An 8,825-nucleotide genomic window follows, 5' to 3' on the forward strand; every position below is an offset into this window, starting at 1 on the left:
GTGCCCATTTTTTTTTTTTTTACTTCACTATCATTCCTTCAGTCTGTGAAAGACTGGAGGAGCAATACCCACATATAAAACTAGGAGTGTTTGCTTCTGCCTATAATCTCAGCACTTGGGAGACTGAGGCAAGAGTGTTGCCTTCCTTTCAACATCACCCTGAGTCATACAGTGCCTTCCAGGCCGGCTTGTACTACATAATATGGCTCTGTCTTAAACAGCATCAACAGCCATCTAAAATGGTTTTCCTGGTTACTTACAACTATTTTAGCATACGACAAAGTGATATGAGAATGCCATGGGTAATGGGAGCAACTGTAGACACCTTCTAAATGTGAAAAAGGTAGCTAGCTATTCAACCGCTGGTTCTACAAATGTTTATTGAGCATCTACTATGACTCAGGCATATAACTCTCAAAAGGTAAAATAATGCTTCTGACTTCATGGCAACAATGCACATCATGTTGGGTGTGGTGGTGCTTTTCTAATATCTCAGTAATCTTACTGGGGAAGACACTGAAGGATTATGAGCCTTGACTATATAGCAAGACCCGATCCCAAAGCAAACAAACAAGAAATGTGTTAGAATGTTTGCATCGACATCTAGTTCATTCTTATAATACTGAGGAGTTAGGGTTAGTTACCTTAAAGGCCAGTGACTGTGCAACAGACTCAAAAGTGGGCTCAGAGGCCGATGGAATGCTTATAGCCAAGTGTGTCTGAGAGTACAGGGCAAACGGGGCCTCTCTTGAGAAGGCACGTAGTCAGACTCACAGAGAAAAGCCCCTCCTCAGAGAAAGAAAACCCCCTGTTCAGAGGGAGAAAATCCCCTGCTCGCAGGAGCCTCTCATTTCCTTTTATTCTGTCTTCTGAGTTTTAAAATCAATGGCTTTCAATTATTCTCCTTTTCTCTGTTTTCTCTTTTCAATTCCACATAAATTCTATACAGCAGCTTGGTCTGCAGGGGAATTGGTTTCCTTTTTAAAAAGTACTTGGGAAAAGGGCATCATGATGCAGCCTTGGCTTCTCTGGAGTCCATGAATCTCCCGCTTCCTAATCCTGGGGTTACAGGCACAGGCCTTTATGCCTTTATAGGAAAATCTAATTCCTTGAGTCAAAAGTGTAGCTCTTTACACTTCTGGGCTTGTTCTACTGGAGATAGTAGTAGATACAGGGATGTCTTCCCTGAAACTGTGTCTCCTTCTGGGGCACCCCTCTGTTCACAGGGTCCTGCAGGCTGCAATGCTCATTCAAGGCCTTTGCCTCAAGAGAAAGGACTGATTAGCTCGCACTAATTGCTACCTAATTCTGCATTCATACCACCAGCTAAGACAATTAATTCTTCAAAACATCATTTTATGCCTTGTTTAGGCTTATCATTTGCAAGTAAATTGACATGATCCGTTTGAAAATGAAGACATTAACTCCTAGCTTATAATAACTGTCAAATGTCATATCTCATGTATTTAGCAAGGTTTAATGTTACAAGGGTAAACGAACATGTCATGTGCTGGCGTGCAGGTCACCTGAACACTCTTCTGTCATTGTTATATAAAATAAAGCTCAATTTCACTTTTTAAAGGAGACTACGGCCTCAAGTCACACTCATGAGGCATTCCCATAATAGTTTTAAAGGTTAGTGTTTGTTGATGGAAATTGATTTTTGTCCTCGAATTATACTGAGACTTGAAATTTCGAAAATTCCGTCTTCATGGTTTTATTTATTAGCTACATTTTCCCAGGTAAAAGGTTGCACTTACCAAAATCTGATCAGTTGTAATGAAAGAATAACAAATTAAAGATCTCCTCCTGACCCTGCCGGTCTAAGGTCAACCAGGTCAATAAGTAACCCAGTCCTCAGTAGCTAATCTTTGTACCGCAAAGGGTCGTTCCCTCCCTGAAGTGAGGAAATTGGATACCAAGTTCAAAGTTTAGAAGCTAGTAAAGATACATTCATACTTCACTGGGGGAAGTAAAAAGTTGATATACACCTGCAACAAAGCCTGCTTCTGTAGGACTCTCACTGAGAATTATGTGACATCAGAGTGCAACCAGCCTAGCTGAGCAGTAGATCCTGAAGTTTGTCCCCAAATTCCTAACGCTGAGAAGAAAAAAAGCTGTCTAGCAAATACAGGAAAAAAATGTCTATTCTTAGGCAAAATGCTCTAGAAAATAAAAGGGGAAGAAACTCCCCTCAAGAAAATCCACTTTCACTTCTCTAAATGTTAATGTGACACACAGCAGCATAGGGCAAACATACAAAACCAGAAATCAGAAAGCTCCTTTAAACATGGCTTTCCTTTACCTGGGCTTGTTCTCCTGACCGTTTAAACCTGCAGTGAGTGCCCGCTAACCTGCTGGGACTACAACCTCATCTGTTCTCTCTAGCCTGGGTTTAGAGGTGCAGGCTTGAAGGGAGGTCATGCCGGTTTTGTTTATGAAGATCATTTATACAGTAAGAAAAAAAAAAAAACAGAAAAAAGAAATCCCCAAAGGACTGCACCCTATTAGTAGAGAGAAGTTCCATTTGGAAAAGAACACGAGAAGCGAATGTCTGTTTATGTTCAGAGCCAGACCTCTTCTCTGCTTACCTGCTCAGATCCAGACAGTAGTCTCCAGTACCTTCTCAGGGGATGCTGGATGTTTCTTTGTCCCCAGCTAGCCAGACTCAAAGAACTGCTCACTTCTCCACCCTGTGGGGAATTTGCATGTCAACTTTAGTTCCTCCCACCCTGTTGAATCAGGTTGCAAATTTCTAACCACTGACAAAAGCTAAGCAAAACGCTGCCCCTCCCCCAGCCCCACCCCAGGTTGCCAAACATCTGGCTCTGCTGACAGCTTCTTCCAATTCTTCCTTGTGGGTTCTGGACCCCTGCAGAGACTTGGTTGACCTATGTGTAGCACTGCTGTGAGCACTGTGTCGGAGAGCTGAACTCCAACATCTGCATTTATTTTTCAATCTGCGCTCTGAAACATCCCAAACCCAGAGGAATGCCCTCCTTGAACTCTGGACACATTTCTACTGGATTTTGAGACAATGAACCACTGATCAACTTTGATTGCAGGGTTTTTGACTTATAGTGGACACAGGTTTTATACAAAAGTTTAAAATAAACTGTGTGTGGTGGTACCTACCACTGACTCAAGTGCTCAGCCCTAAAGGCAGAGGACTTTGCTGCAAAAGAAAAATTAATATAGTCCACTAATTCCTCAAAATATTTTATTGCCTAATAAATGGACTTTTAAATTTTTGAGGTCATAAATCTTGATAGTATGATAACCACAGAAAGAGTTAGAACTTGGAAATCTAAATGGAAGGAAGCCTGGAAAATGTCACTGATGTTAATTATTTCTTTAAATGCTGATCCTTGAGCTGCCTTTCCTGTCCTAATCCGAGCTTGGGTCCTTTGAGGAATACCTATTAGGCATAAACACTAAGACCCAAGATTTTCAGAATAATGACTACAGAAGAGACTGCCTGGGTCGCTGCGTGTTTGCTCCTGTGCCTTGTCTAAGCCCACAGCATGTCACCCTCTGCAAGGCCTTCTTCAGTCCTCTCTGTGTGTCCTCATTGTAATCCTGGATAAGTCGCTGAACCATAGCCCAAGCTCAGGCTCCTATCTACCTGATAAACAGAAAACACATCTTCCTTACAAGATTATTGAGATAGAAAAACAATTCAAGGGGAAAAGCACTGTACCATGACACATAAATCCATTCGACACATTCTTTTTTGTCCTCAAATTACCCAGACAAAGTGTACTGTCCCCAACTTCTAGGAGAGGACAATAGATGCCATGAGGTGACTTGGAGATAATTTACTGACCACTGTTAAACTCATAAACTACAAAATTCTCATTTGAATTGGATCAAGAAATCTAAAGCTTGTAATATGTTTATTCATTTTCCATCATCTAGTGTCTTGTGTCACTAGAAATTTAGAAAATTTGTTCTGCTCTGCAGGAGAGAACGCCATATCCCCATGTTGACTAGGTTTGAAGAGACAAATAAAGACGGACAGGTCATATTCTTGCTGCCTTGGATTTGGTAAGTCTTTGAGCAATTATTGTAGTGCATGCAGACTCTGCACCTGAGGCCTGGTTCTGTTCATCGCTCCTAGTTTTCTTTCTCCTACAGACCTTAGGTTCTTGTATTCTGTCCTTTCACTTTACCCCACTGGTTATATTTAATAATTTAAATTATTTTCCAGTTCCCTTAAATGTTCAATATTAGGAAATTATCATTGTATTTAATTAAAAAAAAAGTTTTATGATATGCACATGCCACTTTGGTATAGAGAGTTAGAGGAGGGGAAATCTATTGCCCTGACAGGTAGTCTTGGATTTGCATCTCATTATCCAGAATCAGGAAGATATATTTCGCTCAGAGTTGTGGAGCTATAGCTGCTCTGGGTTATGGTAATCTTGTATGTCTAGCTGGACACTAAGCAAGGCATAGCTCTGGTTATATCTTGTTATCCTAAATAACATAAGTGTGAACTTAGAAATGCTTTCCTTTAGTTTGTACCTTTATGTCAACCGATCTTCATTTATGACATTTGAATCCTCATTCCATTAAGGATCATTCCCTTGTGCCTATTCCTACTTTGTGCATATGTACACTCTCTTGGCTTCATGGATGCTGGGGCTTTTGGTTGGCTTTGAACTCATGTGCTCCTACATTGGAGATTTTACCCTGTTATGTAACACTGTTTTTTATTTCCTGATGTATATACAATAATGACTCTGCCTGCTATCTATCTATCTATCTATCTATCTATTTATCTATTTATCTATAGTTTACCTACTTATCACTAGTCTATCATCTATCTTCTAATTATAGATATCTTTTGTGTTATTCAAAGGGATATGTTTTCAAATTCTCTTCTGCTCTGTGTCATACAAGTTGACTTTATTATTTCACAACATTCCTTTCTTTTCTATCCATCCCCATGTTTTTCTTGTTTGATCATCAATCTTTAACCGGAAATCCTATTGTAGTTTTGTACCTACTGGGCACTTTACATTTCTATCTCATAAATCTATTTTTGGAGCCAAAGTGTAATTTTCTCTGGCAAGGCTCAACATGGCTTCTTCCTGCCTATTGCATCCCCCTCAGGAAAATCGACACCTTTACTGGGTTTTTCACTCACTTTCTTTCCCTTGTGTTTTTGCCTATTTACAGATGAGAAATTTGGAAATCTTTCCCTTCCTGCTTCTTGAAGTACATTCTTTTAGGATTTGGCTAAAAAAAAGCTTAGTGTTTATCAGACTTCCAGTAAGCAACCCCTGAGCTTTAAGAGACGGTATCTAGGGTTACAAGAGACAAGGTGTAGGATAACAAGAGACAGGATACCTGGTTATCCTAGTTTGCCATTATCTATCTTGCCAGCATACAGAGATGGCTATAGATAACATTGCTTCCTTTAATTGTCTCAGAGATTCTTCACCCTTTTGATCTTGCTCTGTGTAGTGTTTTTCCTGATTCACTGTTCATTTCACCTTTGTCTCAAGCTTCTTAGCAGAGTTGTAAGGCGTATGTTAGGATTAGAGTGCATGCTTAGCATACTTGAGAACCTGGAGTCAATCCATGACTCTCAAATGATTTTTTATAGCTCAAGCTCATGAGTGACATATTAACTAACTCTGTACCCGTTCTAAAAGATATTTTTGTTGTCCAAATGACCAAATGTTCTCATATATCATGAAGGAATAATTTTATTGCTATTAATTTGTAGGTGACGTTCCACTTTCCTCCAGGTCAGTGTTAAAATGAGAATTCATGACTTTGTTGATTTTGCCTACAGGTTTATACTATTGAAGTTCACATTACAGTTCATGAACATTTAAGAATAGGCTTACATTCAACTATTTTTCATTATCTGCCCTGCTTAGAAATTCAAGAGTACTTTAATTCAAATGGTTAGGAATTCCATTCAGGGTGACTGAGGGATAAATGGCATTGTGTTTCCCACATACCACTGAACTCAACATTACTCTTCTGATGAAAAGAATTGATACAAGTGATGACATCTGAAGATTAACTGTAACGAAACTTAGAATCAAATGGGAGCGTCTCACTGAGGCATTATCTACCCTGGGTTGATCTGTGGGCATATCTGTGGAGCATTGTCTTATGTTCATTGCTGCAGAAAGACTCAGACCACTGTGAGTGGAACCATTCCCTAAGCAGGGATGCTGAACTGTGTATAAGGGTAGAGAAATTGAACATAAGCAAGCAAGCCAGAATTCATGAATTTATTTCTTTTTGCTCTTGACTGAGGAGATGGGGAAAGTAGCTCTTTCTAGTTCCTGACTTCACGCCTACCTTGGGGAACTGTTACCTGAAATGATGACTCTAATAAACTACCTAAGTTGCTCTTGATCAAAGTATTTTACCAGAAATGAAACTAAAACAAGATCATCTCATAATCTTTTGGATCTTGATGATGTTTCATTTAGTGTCCTCTTAACATCTGAGACCAATTGACACTTGCTTGTAAAGCATAGCAGGATCTTCAAAGAGCTTGCCATACTGTACAAAGCGCCTTATTGTATAGTGCTAACCCTTGAGAGGCTTAAGGATCTTGAAGAAAAATGAAAAAGAGGTTAAGAGGGTTTTAAAGAAAGTACCTCTGTGAACAGAAGACAGTGTCAGAAAACATAAGGTGTTTGAATAAATAAGCCAGTAGCAGAGGTAAGCTATCTTTCTATGAATTAAGCAGAGTCTTACAACACTCCCAATCCAAAAAGGCTAGTGCTATTGATTACAAGCTGGAGCTAGACGATAACACTGTATTGCTGAAGACACCACATGATTTGGCTGTGTGACATTGAGAAATAAGATAGAGTTTCAAGCTGCCTGGCATTTTCAGTGTTACAAGCACTGTAATTACTTACAATTACAATCTTGCTTATTTGTGGGCACTGTGTGTGTGTGTGACACTAACAACATGTCAAGCAATATATATATATATATATATATATATATATATATATATATATATGTATATATATATATGTATATATATCCACTGGTGCAATAACAGCAAGATGGTTATGAGTACCACCAACTGCTATTTACTTGGACTTTCCCACAGAAGAAACTCACACACTGTATGGTACACTGGAACAAAAATTTATGGCTACAGAAGTCATATGTGGATACAACTGCTAATGCTATTTTAGATTGTTGTGACATGCCTGTATGATACCCATTTAGAGAGTTTTGCATACCCATAGACCACTGATGTTCTCAGTGTCTGTCATGGAGAAAAATTTCATGTGTGGAAGTATTGGTGACAAAAGCTTGTGTGTATCACAAAGATGCACAGCTAATCAAACTTTTGATGTATTCTATAACATTGCGGTTATTGGGACTCATCTTCCAGATCTTAAAGAGACTTTTTGAAAATATATACTATCTGTGACCAGTGACTAGTTTTCTACTTTAGTTGCTTTCTGAATGTTGACATATGATGTTTTATAATAGTGGCTCAAGTCTGAACACAGCACCCTAGGCCAAAACAGTTCCATGTGTAAGAGGTTTATTGGGAGAGAGGGGGGCAAGGAAGGTGGTGACAGAAAGAGAAAGAGGGGAGAGAGAGAGGGAGAGGTGTTTCCCTTATATATATATATATATATATATGGATAATGATGTAACACAGGTAAAGGTGGGAGGTGAACCAGATGAATTCTGGGAATATGGTGGCCGTTGTCTTGGCAACAGGTCTGTAGGTGATGTCATAGGTTTTGGAGATCCTGCTGGCAACAACATAGAGACTGGCCTGCATCAAAATAGCATTGACATTCAACACAGTTTGATCCAATGGAAGAAAAAAGAGTGTTTGATAATGGCAGTCTCCATGATGAAATAACATTGTGAATGTTGGAATAAATGTGTGTAGAGAGGTTGGGCATTTTTACCTATCTATTCATATACTTTGGCATCCATGAGCCTGAGAAGAGACTTTAAAAATGGGAGTTTCAGAGAGCTGTGTCTCCTCCAGGAGATTTCATTTTATCTGTAGTAGCAAGTACACTTACTATGCATTGCTCTTGGCTCCATGAGTTTGGCTCTTAGAGAAATGTATTTCTCCTGTGTCATAAACTGCATCATGTAAAGGCAACAAAAACATGGGTTTCGCTTGTGATGAGCTCCAATTCAGAACGGTTCTTTTATTTGTCTCTGTGTCTATCTCTGTATTGGTCTTTCACTTTCTTAGCATTTTAGATTTTTGGATTTTTTGGATGTTTGTTATGTTGCTCAAGCTGGGCTCCAAATTGTACTCTTCCTGCCTCAGATTTCTGGATGTTGGAGTAATCACCATGTGCTACCACACCTAGTACAAAGCATGAGTTTTCAGTTGGGAAGCCATGAGAAATAATTCTCAAATATCAGTGTTTCAAAATTATGCAGATTTGTGTTAATCACTAGAGACAGTCATCAGCCAACTTTTCACTCACCTTTCACTCAACTTATTGATCACACAATACTCTTGTGTTAATTTTTTTTGCCATTCTTTGTGTAGACATCATTTCAATGTATATAATTTCTTTTGTCATTTCTGGTGTCAAAGATCAAGTCCATTGCCTTGAATGTGATAGGAAAGCACACTGTTACCAGTGAGCCATAGTCTAGGCTCCATCTCTCACTTTCTCTGGTCCCTGAGTGCTCCTTGATAACCTATCTACTGCTCTCTTTGATTCAATATCATACACTGAAGTATGAACTTAACACTTCTATCCCCATGGTCTTGATCAGAGGAAGTACTCAAATGCAGGCAGGTCTCCAGGCATCCCTAACCCAGCTGGTATAAGAAGAGA

General features: G+C 39.2%; 1 protein-coding gene across 3 annotated transcripts in view; it reads right to left on the reverse strand.

Moving 5' to 3' along the window:
• Nucleotides 1-2,712, reverse strand: part of Kynu (kynureninase) — a 144,589-nt gene extending 141,877 nt beyond the window's left edge. For 2 of the 3 annotated variants that reach the window (XM_085834944.1, XM_085834943.1), the window contains exon 1: nt 2,592-2,710. The gene's annotated coding sequence lies outside the window, so the exon portion shown is untranslated. Of the gene's footprint in view, nt 1-2,591 lie in introns of all 3 variants that reach the window. The other variant, XM_085834945.1, reaches the window with a different exon arrangement.
• Between the last annotated feature and the right edge of the window lie 6,113 nt (nt 2,713-8,825).

This window comes from Mus caroli, unplaced genomic scaffold (genome assembly GCF_978045245.1).
Source record: "Mus caroli unplaced genomic scaffold, Mus_caroli_1 scaffold_2, whole genome shotgun sequence".
Classification (NCBI taxonomy): domain Eukaryota; kingdom Metazoa; phylum Chordata; class Mammalia; order Rodentia; family Muridae; genus Mus; species Mus caroli.